Source organism: Pelobates fuscus, chromosome 4, assembly GCF_036172605.1.
Source record: "Pelobates fuscus isolate aPelFus1 chromosome 4, aPelFus1.pri, whole genome shotgun sequence".
Classification (NCBI taxonomy): Eukaryota; Metazoa; Chordata; class Amphibia; order Anura; family Pelobatidae; genus Pelobates; species Pelobates fuscus.
In genome coordinates this window covers 307,074,366-307,092,153 of record NC_086320.1, presented here as the reverse complement: position 1 = coordinate 307,092,153, position 17,788 = coordinate 307,074,366, and the positions used below count along the sequence as shown (strand labels likewise).

The 17,788-nt window shown below is 44.4% G+C and overlaps 1 protein-coding gene across 1 annotated transcript in view; it reads right to left on the bottom strand.

The window, feature by feature from the left end:
* The window catches only part of NOD1 (nucleotide binding oligomerization domain containing 1), a 71,203-nt gene extending 57,280 nt beyond the window's left edge, over positions 1-13,923 (bottom strand). Inside the window, exon 1 of the mRNA XM_063452283.1 lies at positions 13,715-13,923. The gene's annotated coding sequence lies outside the window, so the exon portion shown is untranslated. The remainder of the gene's footprint in view (positions 1-13,714) is intronic.
* Between the last annotated feature and the right edge of the window lie 3,865 nt (positions 13,924-17,788).

The following is a 17,788-nucleotide window of genomic DNA, read 5'->3' as shown; positions in this document are numbered from 1 at the left end:
AAGTGTCCGTTACACGTTATGACATCTGAAATAGACACGGACGGGAGGTATATCATACTATCAGGCACTCTACACTCCCATCCAGTACACCTAGTCAACATCTATGCGCCCAACGCACCCGACCCCACCTTCTGGGGAAACTTAGCCACAAAAATCAAAGCCCTATCCCATGGCCTGACCATTGTGGGAGGGGACATGAATGCCGTGCCGTGTCCAGCCGCAGACAGGAGCTCTGGTAGGGGCCAACAAAAATCGCAAGGGAGAGGTTCCCAGGACAAAATTTACTACAAGTTCCTTCAACAGACCGAACTGATAGATGTGTGGCGAGCACAACACCCGAGCTCGCTAGACTACACCTTCTATTCAGCCCCGCACGGGTCGTATTCTAGAATTGATCAGTTCTTGGTGAACAAAGTGGGCATGGCTAGAGTAATGGAGTCGACAATAGGGTCCATATCATGGTCGGACCACGCTGACATCTCATTAAAACTGGGTAATCTCAGTACGGCCTCACCTTGGAACTGGAGAATGAGCCCCCACCTGCTGAAGGACGAAGAATCCCGAGAAGCAATCAGAAAAGATCTCAAAGAATATTTCACACTGAACGAAACAGGAGAAGTAGCCCCAGGAGTAATTTGGGCTGCACATAAGGCAGTAATAAGGGGAACGTGCATTAAAATAGCTACACGAAAAAAGGCTCAGAAAACACAGAGACTGACTCTGCTACTAGATTCACTACGAAAGATAGAACAACAACATAAATCCTCACCGACCCCACAGATCTTGGACCGCCTAACCGAGACAAGACGATCCATCACCAAGCTGCTGCTGGACGACACTGCGAAAGCCCTCACCTGGACCAAGAGAAACTATTATGAGAAAATGAACAAGATGGACACCCTATTGGCCAGGACACTACGTCCGCGACAGGATAGGACACACATCACATCTATCAAGCACAAAGACGGATCCATCAAAAACACCCCTACGGGTATTGCGCAGGTCTTCACAGACTACTATGAACAGCTATACAACCACACGACCAGGGACCACACGGAACAAGAGGTGGCGGACTCACGAATGAGAACCTTCCTGGACAACCTAGACTTACCAAAACTTCCGACAGCTGCAGCCCTGCAACTTAACGACGACATTACTGTAGAAGACATAGACCGGGCAATAACAGGTCTCAAAGGCAACAAGGCCCCGGGCCCTGACGGCTTCGACGGGGCATACTATAAAACCTACAGAGAAGAACTATCACCCCGATTAGAAAAGCTGTTTAACGAATTCATGAAAGGAGGTACACCCGAGAAGGAGATGTCAACGGCCAACATAATTTTGCTCCAAAAGCCCGGGAGAGATCCACTCCTTCCCGAAAATTACAGACCAATCTCTCTTATCAACCACGACATCAAGATCCTAGCGAAAATATTAGCAGACCGCCTTAACCCCTTCCTGAAAACGATGATACACCCCGACCAAGTAGGTTTCATTCCAGACCGGCAACTGTTCGAGAACACCAGAAGAAACATCGACCTTATATGGCGCCAACAGACATCGGACACACCCACGGTTGTGGTCTCGATAGACGCGGAGAAAGCTTTTGATAGGGTAGAATGGCCCTATCTTTTTAAGCTACTGATGTTCCTGGGATTTCCGGACAGATTCATATCCACCATTAGAGCAATGTATAACCAAGTATACGCACAGGTGAAAATTGCAGGCGCTGGATATAAACCATTCAAATTGGGGAATGGCACTCGGCAGGGTTGCCCCCTCTCCCCGCCACTATTCGTTATCACGCTAGAACCACTCCTACAAGCCCTACGGCAACATCCGCATATACAGGGAATCACAGTGGGGGGACAGGAATTCCTCGTGTCCGCCTACGCCGATGATGTCCTGCTGACACTCACGAACCCACTTGACTCCATGCGAGCCCTACAAGAGGGCCTAACTAATTTCGGAGCTTTCTCGGGATACAAGGCCAACCTAGAAAAATCTAGCGCCATGCCAATGGGCCTGTCTGCGGAGGACACGGCGGCACTGGGAACAGATTTCAATATTCCCATAGAAAGGGACCAAATAAAGTACCTAGGGATCCACTTAACCAGAGACCCGACCAAATTGTTCCAACAGAATTACACACCACTCATGCGCACCCTACTACGGGACATGGAAAAATGGTTAGATAAACCCATTTCCTGGATAGGTCGTATTCATGCTATCAAAATGAATATACTACCCCGAATATTGTTCCTTTTCCAAGCACTACCTGTCAAACTCCTTAAATCAGATTTAGCCCCACTGCAAAAGGCCATAGGGGACTTCGTGTGGCAAAACCGACGCCATAGAATATCCCGAAACATATTATACAGACAGAAAAGAAGAGGGGGGTTAGGCTTACCACATCTATATTTTTACTATGTGGCGGCACAGCTAGCACAGGTGGCCATGTGGCACGCGCCCCTAGACGTGAGGAGATGGGTAGATCTGGAATCCCTCCTCACAGGTCCAGACCTGCCCCAATACCACATGTGGGTACCTAAGGAGGTGAGACCTATTTTAAGAACCGACTGCCCCGCAATACTGAACTCCCTACGAATCTGGGACCTGTCAGCACACAAATACAAAATGGCTACATCGCCATCCCCATTAACCCCCCTGTTGAGAAACAGGGCCTTCCCCCCTGGCATGACACCCAGAGAGTTTGCAAATCTCGAAAAAGTGGGATTACAAAGAATTTGCCACATGTTTCAAAATAACGAAGTCATATCATTCGAACTCCTCAAGCAGAAAGCACACCTTACTCCAGCGGACTTTTTCCGCTACCTACAATTACGAGACTTTTCACAACACCCCCACATGCAAAAAGCAGGCAAGGGTCCTTTGACCACCTTTGAGAAAATGTGTCTACGCGAAACAACTCCACAGGGCCTTATATCCATGTTATACGAGCACATTAGCACCGAAACAGAGGAGTGGGGCACATTGACGTACACAGGCACATGGGAAAGGGAATTAGGTGAAGTACTGGAGGGGGTGGAATGGAGGGACATATGGGAGGCCAACAATTCGGTATCCATCTGTGTGGCCCTTCAGGAGCAATCCCTCAAAACGATGCTCCGGTGGTACACCACCCCGGTCAAACTATTCCACATGAAACAAACCCCATCAGACGACTGTTGGAGGGGGTGTGGCCACAGGGGCACCTACCTCCACATGTGGTGGGAATGCCCAAAGGTGCAATGTTTCTGGAAAACAATCCACAACATTATTAAGAATATATTTCAGAGGGCCCCGGATCTCAACCCCTGGACATATTTACTAAACAGAGAAATAGACGGTTGGACAATTAGGGAACAGAGGTTAATCCAAAAACTGACGTTAGCAGCAAGGAGAGCCTTAGCCCAATCGTGGCTTAAAGTAGACATGCCACCAACTAAACAGGTCATATCCAATATAAAAGACGTTCACCTGATGGACGACCTTACAGCTAGAGTTCGAGGTACCACGACTAAATTTGTAAAGATGTGGGAACCCTGGGTAAACAGTGAGTACGCCTGACATACCCCAGGCCACCCCGTAGAGGAACAGGCAAAAGACCAGGGGTGTAGCCGTATCCTGCACCACACCGGCGCACCCATCCCCTTCTCCTCCCCTCTCTCCCTCCCTATCTCCCACCATCTTTCCATTCTGGCACTCTCCCCCCTCCTACTATCCTCTTCTCTCCACTGTTCTCTACTCTTTTTTCCTTTCAATTTAGGGGACGGGACATAAACACAGCACCTATCACGAGGGCTCACATAACGGTTCTCCGACACCAGACGAGGACCACACCAAAGAGCCAAACAATATAGTCCCAACCCACACATTAAGCATTATCGTAGCCACCACAGGCTGTTCATTATAGAAAGTATGCTGAAACGCTCACCGCTGGTTTTTCTCCAAGTCATATAAAAATAAAACCGAAAGATCATCATAATAACATGTAACGAAAAACCTGATGTAAAAGTCATGATATTGCTCTGATAGAGACGAAATCACCTTGTATGTTAAATACCGATATTTAGCCATATATTATATTGTAACTTTCTTGATATGATCTTTCATTCAAAAATAAAGTTTTAAAAAAAAAAATAAAAACTGATTGACAGGAACTAAGACGGAGGTGCCCAATTTCAGGATAAAGAGCTATACATAGCTACATTTAATTTTAGATTTCACATCACACAAATATTTAATTGTTGAATACAAAGGTTGAGGATACATAATTAAGAAGTGACAGTTTCCCTTTAAAAGGACACTCTAAACCAGAGGTTCCCAACCCAGTCCTCAAGTACCCCCTACTAGTCCAGGATTTAGGGTCTAAAAACACCTTAGACACAACTGGGTAATCCCTAAATCCTTGACTGGTAGGGGGGTACTTGAGGACTGGGTTGGGAACCCCTGCTCTAAACAATAAAACCACATCTTTAATGACCACTCTGCCCTCATAAAAACCTAATCTCAATGAAGGGGGCTGGAGTTTTACATCGAAGTTGCGTCCCCAATCATTGATCATGCCACCTTCTCTCGCCTTCCCTCTGCAGCAGAGGTAAAAGGGAAACATTGGATTGGCATGCAGTGACTGGCTGGAAGTGGGGCAGAATTACCCTCTCTGCTGACCCTAAGCCAGTTTTCTCAATTCAACCAGCCCCTTCATATATATGGAGCTAAATACCAAGAGAAAAAGACCACATTTGTTCAGAACCCAACTGATTGGACCAGGGATCATCCATGTTGATGATCTCACAATGTGAGGATCGAACTGCAGAAGATTGTTTTGGTGCTGGAAAACAGGTCGATTTAAAGCTTAATGAAGTGGTCTGGGTGCCAGGTCCAGCTAGGGTTAACCCATTTTTTTTTTATAAACATAGCAGTTTCAGAGAAACTGCTATGTTTATAAATGGGTTAAGCCTTCCCCCAAATCCTCTAGTTGCTGTCTCATTGACAGCCGCTAGAGGCGCTTGCGTGATTCTCACTGTGAAAACCACAGTGAGAGCACGCAAGCGTCCATAGGAAAGCATTGTAAATGCTCCTATGCGACCGGCTAAATGCGCGCGCAGCTCTTGCCGCGCGTGCGCATTCAGCCGACGGGGCGGAACGGAGGAGGATCGGAGGCAGAGAGGTAAGTTTTACCCTTTTTCCCCTTTCCAGAGCCGGGTGGGAGGGGGACCCTGAGGGTGGGGGCACCTTCAGGGCACTATAGTGCCAGGAAAACGAGTATGTTTTCCTGGCACTATAGTGGTCCTTTAAGATTTAACAGAAAAGTACAAGGTAATAATAATGAGAAATCTCCAAGGTAATTAATGCAATGAAAAGCATCCAAAATCTATAGCTAATTAATTATTAACAGCTGTCTCTAAGTGGTAGATGTTTACTCTCACTTTATTTCCTGACTTACAACAGAGCCGTCACTGGCCCCATAATTATTCATAACTGATCCACTTGTATTTAGGGCTCATGTAGAAAAATAAGATAATGTTATGATGTTATTGTGACTTGCTGTACGAGTGAAAGAAAAGGAATATATATATATATTTTTTTAATAACATATTCTATTCTCCTTATCAGGATTATTAATTCTAGATAATTTTATAATTAGTCTGCTACATCTTACTGTTGTATTATATCAACTTTTTGTCTTTTAAGTTTCACTGTAAGGATTACCAGTCAATTCTCACGCTTGTTATCTAAACTGAAATTGTGCAAACCAAGTCAGATGTGTTTTTTAATGGACGCGTTGAGCAAAACCCATAAACTCCTTTTTACGGTTTTAAGGCATCTATCTGTACTTGAGCTCTTGCAAGTTTTTTTATTCATGGAAAGACATTAATGAAACAACTTGGACAGCTAACAGAAGATTCAGTTTGCTCTCCGTACACAAGATGAAAAGCTTTGGTCTCTTTCTACAGGTTGTCTCATTTAAACAGTCCAAACGTGTTACTTAGGACTTGATCGGTGTATGCACACTCAGTGTAAGAGAATGTAAGTGCGTGAGGTAGTATGGCTTCTTATGTGATGTCCTAAATTGGGATATGGAATTGTATCTGAAGCTAATTTATTTTTCTCAAATCGCTGCAGCTATAATTAGTATTATGAAGACAAAGATTAGGAAGAAAAGGAAGTGAAGGTGGCTGCAGGCAGGGCCGGTGCAAGGATTCTTGCCGCCCTAGGCAAGAATACATTTTGACGCCCCCCTTATGAACGCAGCTACATTCCCTCAAAGGCTTATTCACTAAACTCTGAATTACACTAAAGAGACATTTAGGGAAAGAGGCACACTGAGTAGATATTAAAGGGAAACTATAGTGCCAGGAAAATAAACTTGTTATCCTGGCCCTATAGCTTCCCCCTCCATCAAGCGCATCTCCCCTCGTGGTGCAGCAGGGGTTAAAACACCTTCTGTCACTTACCTGGGTCCAGCAGTCTTTTGTGCTGGCTTGGTTCCGCCTTCGCTCCTCATTGGCCACGCTTGCAGTGGTATTTCCGTGACTGGACGCCCCCGTGCATAGCCACTAGAGGAGTTAACCCTGAACGGTAATTATTGAAGTTTCTTAAAAATTGCAATAATTACCTTTGCAGTGTCACTTACACAATCTCACTAATACACACTCTCTCACTGGCATACACACTTACACATTCTAACTAACTTACACACTCTAAGACATACACATACTCACTTACCTACACAGTGTCACTTGCACACTCTCCCTAACACATACTCACTAACAGTGTCACTTGCACATTCTCACTAACACACACACCCAGAGTCACTTGCACACTCTCCCTAACACACACACACATACGTAGAGTCACTTGCACACTCTCCTTAACACACACACAGTCACTTGCACACTCTCCTTAACACACACAGAGTCACTTGCACACCCTCCTTAGCACACACACACAGAGTCACTTGCACACTCTCCTTAACACACACACAGAGTCACTTGCACACTCTCCTTAACACACACACAGAATCACTTGCACACTCTCCTTAACACACACACACAGAATCACTTGCACACTCTCCTTAACACACACACGCAGAGTCACTTGCACACTCTCCTTAACACACACACACAGAGTCACTTGCAAACTCTCCTTAACACACACACGCAGAGTCACTTGCACACTCTCCTTAACACACACACACACAGAGTCACTTGCAAACTCTCCTTAACACACACACGCAGAGTCACTTGCACACTCTCCTTAACACACACACACAGAGTCACTTGCAAACTCTCCTTAACACACACACAGAGTCACTTGCACACTCTCCTTAACACACTCAGTGTCACTTGCACACTCTCCCTAACACATACTCACTAACAGTGTCACTTGCACATTCTCACTAACACACACACCCAGAGTCACTTGCACACTCTCCCTAACACACACACACACATACGTAGAGTCACTTGCACACTCTCCCTAACACACACACACATACGTAGAGTCACTTGCACACTCTCCCTAACACACACACACATACGTAGAGTCACTTGCACACTCTCCTTAACACACACACAGTCACTTGCACACTCTCCTTAACACACACACACACAGAGTCACTTGCACACCCTCCTTAGCACACACACACAGAGTCACTTGCACACTCTCCTTAACACACACACAGAGTCACTTGCACACTCTCCTTAACACACACACACAGAATCACTTGCACACTCTCCTTAACACACACACGCAGAGTCACTTGCACACTCTCCTTAACACACACACACAGAATCACTTGCACACTCTCCTTAACATACACAGAGTCACTTGCACACTCTCCTTAACATACACAGAGTCACTTGCACACTCTCCTTAACACACACACGCAGAGTCACTTGCACACTCTCCTTAACACACACACACAGAGTCACTTGCACACTCTCCTTAACACACACACACACACACAGAGTCACTTGCACTCTCCTTAACACACACAGAGTCACTTGCACACTCTCCTTAACACACACAGAGTCACTTGCACACTCTCCTTAACACACACAGAGTCACTTGCACACTCTCCTTAACACACACAGAGTCACTTGCACACTCTCCTTAACACACACACACACACACACAGAGTCACTTGCACACTCTCCCTAACACACACACAGTCACTTGCACACACTAACACACAATGTCACTTACACACTCATTAACACACATACTGCCACTCAAACACAAACTTTACATAAAGTCACACTTTATTTACACACACAAACAAACCAATGTACACACTCCCCCATTTACAAACATGCACACAATAAGAAATCCACCTTAACCATGCCATACCTGGGTACTGTGAAGAGAAGAGGTCCAGGCTGCAGGATCCAGGATGTAGCTCTTTCTCCTGGGGGAGCAGGAGAGCTGTGCACTGTGAGCACAGCCTGCTTCCTGCTCCCTTCACCATGCTTCCGGTGTTCACAGGCTCCCCCTGCCTGCAGGAAGCACAGTGCTCTGCTCGGGGGATGGGGTTACTGCAAACCCCACTGCCCGAGAAGGTAATCGGCTGCAGAGGGAGCCCAGCAGGTGAGTGGCTGCGCTGGGGGGTGGCTAAGGAGCCGCTCACCCAGCACAGCATTCCCAGACAGCTGCAGCAGGGCAGCCCACCGGGAAACCTCTCGGTTTGCGCCCCCTAGAGGCCGGCGCCCCAGGCGAATGCCTTATTCGCCTTAATGGTAGCGCCGGCCCTGGCTGCAGGGTCTCTTTAAATTATTGAACATGAATGTAATACCCAACTTCAGATATTTCAAATGTTGTTTTTTTTTTTGTTTTTTTTATTCTTTATTTTTGTGAGTATCGGCAAACAATACAACATATTTTGTGATCAGCAGGTAAAACAGTTTTACAGTACTAAAATCTGTTTTGCCACTTAGCGTAGTCTACTCAGTTTTATTTTTGGTATATGCGGGTTCACCCAGGTGGCCCTATCGGCGTTCCTGGAGATTGCAGCAGGGTGGGGCGATAAACTTGGGCCGTATGTGCCTTATGGCTAGTATACCGTACGCCTTGATTCCAAGGCCAGCTGGAGGCACGTTATGGTTTTATTGGGTAGGGGAGCCCTTGGGTCCGGGTGTGGGTTCCCATTTTGTTTTGCTATATCTGAGGGTGGGAGTTATGCTCTGGGCGCCCGGAGGGCTACTATTTTTAAGCTAGTATGTCGCATGGTGTCGCTTGGGGGGTGCTATGGGGTTGAGCTAGGTCTAAGGCTTTCGGAGCCGGCAACATTAAATAACAGATATAAAACATAACATAAACAAAAAGTAACATAAACATAGACCACTTCCTTTCCCTGTTAAGTTAGAGAAGGAAGAAGGCAACAGGTATAGCGTTTTATGAAAGGCAAAACTCAGTCCCTAGGTTCAGGGTGGCTGTGCTGCTGTCGTGGGTGCTCCCCCTCTTGGCACGAATGGAGTAATGTCCGCCACATTCCAGGCTGGGTGGGTTGTGACCTGTGGCTGTGCTGTCGGTAGGCCGAGGGCATGCAGGAAAGTAGAGGCTTCGGCCGGGTGTGAGATAGCGTGTGTTTTCCCTGCCTTATGAGCAAGTAGTCTGCGGGGGCCCCACTTGTAGGTAATGGATTTCTCCTGAAGCACTTGGGTTATGGGCTTGAGAGAGCGCCGCCAGGACAGGGTATATCTGGAGAAGTCCCGATAAAATGCCAGCTGGTCGCCCTCAAAGGGCACCGTGGGAGTACCTCGTACAGCCCCCATAATGATGCCACGGTCCGCGTCACGTACCAGTTTAAGCAGTACTTCCTTAGGCGTCTCCTGGGGTGCAGCGGCAGGTCTATTAAGCCTGTAGCAAGAGTCCACTATTATCTGTTTAGAGTGCTTGGGCATTAGGAGGGTGGCAAGGAGTCTCCTGCAGTAGTGGGGGAGTTCTGTGTCAGTTACAGTCTCTGGGATGCCTTTTATACGTAGGTTGCGTGCCCTGGCCTTGTCCTCTAGGTTAGCCAATTGGGCTTGCTGAGCAGCGCTTTGTTTCTGCAGTGCTTCAATGGCAGCATCTGTGGCTGTCTGAGCGAGCGCGTGGCCTGCCATACCTTCCTCCATCTTGTGCATGCGGGTGGTGAGCATGGATACCTCCTCCCGTATCGGCGCCAAGTCCGCCTTGAACATGGCTTGGATCTCTGCTACCAGGGCTTTGATATCTGCCCTCGTGGCCGGAGCAGAGTCCCCCAGCGCTGTGGTCGCCCTCGGCTCCGTTCGTCTCCTCGGCGGAGGGGAGAGGTCATCAGCCGTGTTGCTGTCCTCGTCCGAGGACAGATGCGTGTGGGCCGCTGCGGGCGCCATCTTGGTGTGTGTCAGCCTCGCTGCAGTCAGCATGTAAGTGCCGATATCCTGAGAACCCGAGCCCGGGTCTGGACGCAGCTTCTTGCTTTTTTTCCCCATGTTGTCGGACACCAGACTGCTTCCAGTGGAGGTCTAGTTGCGGGGTATACTCGGGGTTTGCTGTCTTTTTCTCGGGCTGAGTAGCGGAGCAGCTCCGAGACGCGTCTAGCTCGTTTGGGCGCCGGCTCCGCCCCCCAAATGTTCTGTTTTTAACAGATAGCCCAGGTTTAGGACCTGTTCCTCCAGGTCTAATTATGGCTCTTCACTATCTCCTTTCTCAAATGTTAATTTGCAGGACAGTGATGTTCTGCTCATTTTGTTAGCCATTAACACAGCTAATTATTTAGTTGCTTGCTGGCATTGTTTGTCTGCTCATATTCATGGTGGTAGACATGAGCGCAGTCAATAATCGATTAATTAATTTATTTCTAACATTGTATTGTTTCTTCAAATATAGATTATGATAAATGGTCACAAACACATTACTCCGTCGACTGTATTTACACTAAACGCAAGAGTATTAACATTTCTAGAGTGCTACTATGTAAAAAAAAAAGCTCTAAACAAAGCAAAAGTGAAACTGCTACAGACAGTACACACAGAGCACACAGAGCAGTGGTGCAGTACAAGTGGAGAGGAAACAGGTTGAAATTTCTTGACCTGTCACAGAAACCCAGCAAAAAAAACAGCATGAATCGTGGGTGTTCACGGCACATGGAAAGACATGGGATTAGAACTCCTTTGATGTAACAGGACCTAAAACTGTATGTAAAAACATTACGGTTTTGCTGCCTTGGGAAGATGTCTGTGGATACCCCTGAACATGATGTAAGAATGTTTTATTTCAGGGGTGCCTGATAGGTAGATCCCCAGATGTTGTATAACTACAACTCCCATGATGCTTTGCATGCCTTTAGAATACCTCTAACATGACAAAGCATCATGGAAGCTGTACTTTGAAAACATCTGGCGATCTATTTTTTGGGCACCCCTGTTTTATTTTCTCTAAAGCTTTACAAAGAAATGCAAATTCCAGGTCACATTTGAGAAGATGGAAAAGATATTTCAACTTGGTTATTATTGAAACATGTACACCCCACCCCCCCCAAAAAAACAAAAAAAAAATGTTGCAATGTAATGTGAGATGACCGGTTGGGTCAGTATGTTGGTTGGGTAAAGAATCATTATGATTCAAGTCCGTGTAAGTCAATAACTGACAGTACAAGACAGTACTAGATAATTCACACATACCCTCTATTTACTGCACATATAAGTACTAACTGCTACTAATTTTAAGCATATTAGAGGGAGTATGGTAGTAGGAGGGTATTTAGAGGGTATGAAATAACCACATACAATGCACGGTATGACACGAAATTGACTACTGAGCTATAAACAGATTTTTACAAACATATAGGCATATATGTAAAAACATAACTTTTAGCAAGAAAATGTATTTGAGTATGTTAACTAAATTGGAAACTGTTGCAAATTGAGAAAGGAATGGCCTATTTTAAGCCAAATAATCAGAGCTGGAAAAATAACTGAATGAAAGAATTCCCACAGCTTGTTTACTTTGGCCTAAAATGTTCCTGATAATTCCTGGTTTTGTCAATAAGCAGAGCATGAGAAATAGTTCAACTTGTCTAGCTTTTGTCATCTCTTGTCAAATCATCACAACCATTTTGTTCCATCACCCAGTGAGCACTGGGTCATATTTAGCTCAGTGCCCATAACCTATTGCTTCTGTCATGGTTAGACAGAATAAACATTGATAATGCATAACTCTACATGCCACATATTTAACCCCTTAAGAACACATGACATGTGTGACGTGTCATGATTCCCTTTTATTCCAGAAGTTTGGTCCTTAAGGGGTTCAAGGGACTCTACAGTCACCAGAACAACTACAGCTGCTTGTACTGGTTCTGGTGTCTACTCCCTGTACCTGCAACCCCTTAAGGACACAACTTCTGGAATAACATGGAATCATGACGGAATATTTTCATCATCTGTCCTTAAGGGGTTAATTGCGTTGAAAGAGGGACAGTGTGCAGGGACCAGCCAGATCATCAGTTGTAAAACTGCTCCCAAACAGTTGGACAAAAAAAAAAAATGGAGGTCAGCGCCCTGAGACTGCCACGTCACCACAATATTGAATTGTAAAACTACACGATGCAATACAACAGTGAAAATCAACTATAACCTGTGTTATCTTTTCATTTCATGCTAATTTTTGTTTTAATGTATATGTAAATATTTTCGTAACTTGCATCACAGTCTAGTTTAGTCAAGGCACAGCCCTGGCACTCAATGCAAATGAGGAGTACATAAACAGTGTTTCATTTTCTGCTCTTCCACTGACTATGGTCAATAACAGAAATGGGAAATATTTATATCTATGACTGACAGACTGCGAAGATAAAGGTGCCTAGTTTCATCCCAGTAGGAGATAAACATTATAAAAATCACGAGAATTGACAGTATAAGTAACATTTTATTTTAATGTGTCACAGTTCATTTTACATCACAGTTCATTTTACAGCTGAAGAATAATTTGCCAAGCTAACACTATATAATTTGGAATGGTGGCCAACTTTAGTCATTTCAATTCTTCTACCAGGGAGGGAACATCTGGAAATGTAACCCACAACAACTGGAATGCCCAGTGTAACATTTGCTGTGAATCTAACCTAACTTACTGAAAGTGATAGAAAGCAGGACTACATCAATACAATGCTACAGAAAATTAGGTTACTGCTAACAAAAAGTGACAGTAACACCAGGACAAGTAATAACACACATTGCTCACCAACCCTGCATTACATATTTGTTATGGGTTGTAGGGAAGGGAAACATAAAAAATATGAACTATCTTGTGTTATATCCTGGAATGGAGGCTGTAAAACATCCCAAATTAAGAGATGGAATAAATACATTTTAAAAAAGGCAATCACATTTGTTCTTGGACAGAATATATACAATACCATAGGGAAATCTACCTTTACCTCCTAAAATATGCATACTGCTATATTCTGGTTTTGGAAGCAATGACATTATTATTATCTGGGATTTAGAAAGTAACAGAATAAAATACTACTTGGAGCATGCTGTTATATCAGTTAAAGTAAGCTCATAACACGTTTCGGATTAGAAATCAGAGTGTAGTAATGGGCAGACTCTAAGCTAGTTCCACATTTAGCAGATCCTTTGCTAAAATGAATCACTCTGCACATGGTTCCTGGGTCTCTGCTTAGTATAACATGAAACACAATACATTAGGAAGATGTTGTTTAAAGGCAATCAGCACCAACCTGGAACTGGTGGCATTCGCAGACTCCTCACCCCAGGGCTCGGCCAGAAGTTTAATCCAAGACCAGGAAGTTTCTTTTTAGTATTGAGGGTGGGGGAAATCTCCAAAATAAAGGAAGAAGTGTCTGCCAAGTTCCTCTCTGTGCCCAGTGCGGCGCTGTGCCTGGCCAGTAATGCAGACACTACAGCGAGCACAGCAAGCGGTCACTGAGAGGACAGCCACATTCTAACTGTGACACCCAACGTTCTGTCCCCGCCCACTCTATGTGCGGGTGGGCGGGTACTGAAAAAACAAACCACGTTCTATCCGTAACAGGCCAGCACTACAGTTAGAGTAGGTATACGGGGATATACATAGAGTGCTTAGCATGCCATGAGTGTACCATAGGGCTGCCAAGCTGGCCTGAAAATAACATTTGTCGTGTGTTTCTCGGCATGTGTATATATTATGAATGTCTCACTGGTTTGGCAGGATCATTAACCAGCTATGCACCCCCCCCCCTGGGGCACCACACTCAGTGACATGTTGGATGCCCTCATTAGCCAATCAAATCTTTACACCATCTCCCCATACAAACAGGCACACTGTCATACACACACCTAGACACCGCAGGAGTTTCTTAGTTTAGTACCAACTGTTGCTGGAATTAATGCCATAGGGGATAAAATACACTAAGATGATAAAATATCCACAAAGCCCCTCAAACACACACAAGCATACAATGCATAGAGTCACTTGGATACAGACACAGTCACGTATATACATACATAGACGCCACACACCAGCAAGCATTACTTACATCAGAGTTAGACAAAACATATGACCCAACACTCACTGCAACAAGTTCAAGGATGGCCAATCAAAATGCAGGAATGGACATGAAGGAGAATTACACATAAAATGACTAAACATTTTAACAGTTTGTGTGTGTGAATATCTGTCTGTATCTGTGTGTGTGAATGTCTGTGTATCTGTGTTTATGTCTGTCTGTATGTGTGTGTGAGAATTTGTGTGTATGTCTGTATCTGTGTGTGAATCTTTGTCTGTATCTGTCTGCATGTGGGTCTGTATGTGTATCTAAAGCAAAAAGTTACCTGCGCTCTTACCTCAGGTGGCCATGAGAGGGTATGCCCACCTGCCCCGTCAAGGCAGACCTCTTAGGTGGGTCCTAACTCTAACCATTCACCTTGCTTCCTTGAGCTTCTGGTAAATATATCTCTAATGAGACAGAAAGGGGTATTATTTTTATATACATCTCTACATGCTTATTAACCCTTAATATACATAGGGATTTGGGAAAGAGCGCAGGTAACTTTTTTATTCTGTCATTATGTGTGGCTGTGTATTAACCTGTGTGTCCGTATATGTATCTGTATGTATTATATTATACAAATGGAGGGGTGGGGGAACAGGGCAATTTTTGCGCCGCGGCCCTGTTTCTAGTTACGCCTCTGAATATGGGAATTCTGTTCCACCTTACGGCCACATAGGATAATGAGAAGCAGCAGGAGCCACTACATTTCAAATGCCGCCTAGGTCCAATGGACACAATGGACACACTGGGACTCCAAAAGAGCATGATGCAAGATCAGGTGTCACAATATTTAACACCTACCCATAGTCATACTGTCACGGCTCCCGGCTCCTCTGCTGGCGTGGCTGCAAAAAAATAAGCAGCCACGCTGACAGAGCTATTTCTGACTTACCTTGGTCCCGGCGGGCAGCTGCCCATCTCCCTCTGTTCCAGTCCCCAGTGGGTGCGACATTCTTAGGAACGCTGACCGCTGCGGTTCGGATTTTTATAGGAAACTTACCTTCGCCCACATCAAAGATGGCGCCAACATCACCTCATAGATGCGCACACACGATTTGGGGTCAGAGATAAGAGACAGCCAATTACAGCCTAAGGAGGGTTATTTAAACCCAAATTACCGTTTTGTCAGTGTCCTGCCTTGGTTTCCACTAGCTGGTTATCTGAGAGTGTGTTCCTGATTGTATTTTTCTGGTATTTGACTTTGGCTTCATTTTGTCTTCCCTGATTTCTAGTATCCTTGACTTCTGGCTTTACTCATCGTTATGTTTCTTTCTGTGTCCCTGACCTCAGCAAGTATTTTGACTATTCTCAGGTACGGTAAGTCCGGCCATTCTAAGGTCCAGTTAGACATTATCCTTAGTCCCAGGTGTGATACTATTGTGCGTGCTGGATCAACTATAATCCTGACACAATCGGAGTCTGAGTCTTTTATAACAGTCAGTAAGGTATCGATCTGTGCTGGAAAGTTCTGAGGCTGCTTATCCTGTTCTTAATTTGTAGTATGTAAAATTAAAAAAGCCTTTATACAGGAGAAACCAGTTGTGTATTCTGGATTTGTGATGCCCTAGGCACGACTAAATGTAGGCACCCCCCTAATCTAAATTTGCCCCACCACTTCGTATCAAAGCCATTTTTTTGACTGACAGACGCACGCCCTCATTGACACCTGCACTGACATATATTTATGTCAGATATTTACTGACCAATACACTGTCGTTGGCACACACATACAGTCATTGGCACACACACAGTGTTAGTGTGTTATTAAGCTACTTTTTAATGTTCTGAATTTGTTTATTAATTAAATTAGTTTTTCTTTGTTCATTTCTGGACCTTCTTATCTGCATCCTTGAGGATTTTACCTTGAGGATTCCATATTCCTTGGTGGGGAACATACCATCTATGCCTTTGTGAGTATATCTCCTTTTATTTATTTATTATTTTAACTTTACAGAGAGCACTATTTTTTGTTTTTATATTTTTTCTTATATTACTGGAGCACTATCTACTGGCATACCAGAATACATCGAATGTGAGCACCGCTATTACTGCTGCTGACCTTACATCGCTAACCACTGGCCTAAAGACACCTCCTCATATGGGACCAGGACCATCTACATATCCATAGTCGGGGATTGTACTGTCCAGACGCAGTGATCTGGAGCTGATCTTGAGCTCCAGAAAAGTGTAAGTACAATCTTTTTTATTTGTAAATATTTGATACACTAAAATGCTACACTATATTTGGGTTTTGTCCCTTCTCTATTTCATATTGCTCCATTTAACCTAAGGACTTCAGTTGAAAGCGCTGCTTCCCGTCATTCACAAACACATTCAGATACACACACAGAGACTCATATGCACAAACATATTGATACTCACACTACTCATTTTTATATGATTTTTTCTTTATTTCTTTAATAGTGAGGTAAGGTCTATCTAGTCTACCGTTTCTTATCTCAAGAGTTAACTGTAGTGGAATCTCATGCCTGAGTTCCAGGGGTTTGCTGCTGGGATCTCTCTGTAGTGGTTGCAGCTCACCTCCCTGCAGTTCTGTACTGACACTGGGGTTGGGGTGTCTTCACATCCCAGCTCCCAGAATGGGCACAAGAGAGATGGACACCCAGAACAGAGAGATCTCAACAGACCCTCGACGCCCACATATAAGCCACTTCAAAAAACCGCACATACACATATAATATAAAAACCTGCTGTGATTAGATACAAATAATTTGCAGATGAAGGCTTTAAAGCAAAAAGAAACAGTCAAAGGCAAGCCTAATAGAGAAGTTAAATAATAATTAATTAAACCCTGGGTAGCAGAGGGGTTACCAACTGGAAACGGAAGTAGTTTCTGCTTTTACTTTTGGTAGGTTCTTTTGTGAAGATGAAGAAATTCGTAAATTTTTTCCTGGCAAAAGAATAAAATGATTATCCAAACCCAGCAACCCTTTTTTATAAAGAGAAGTTATATGAAAGTTTGTAAATTTACATTCAAAATAACACCTACCCTGCAATGGGAATTCAAGGGACATTTTCCACTTTAAAATTGGTTTCCCTGCAGGTTATTATAAATTGTTAAAGGGTGATTAATCCAAGCTAAAAATAATATGTATCGGTCTGGTCTTATTGTGTTGTCTTTTTCACAATTGTAAAACACTGCGGATTATGTCAGGCGCTTTATAAATACCAGTAATAAATAAATATGTTGAAATTAATGCTGCAGTCACAAAATGAGTCATTAACCCTTCGAAGGACCAC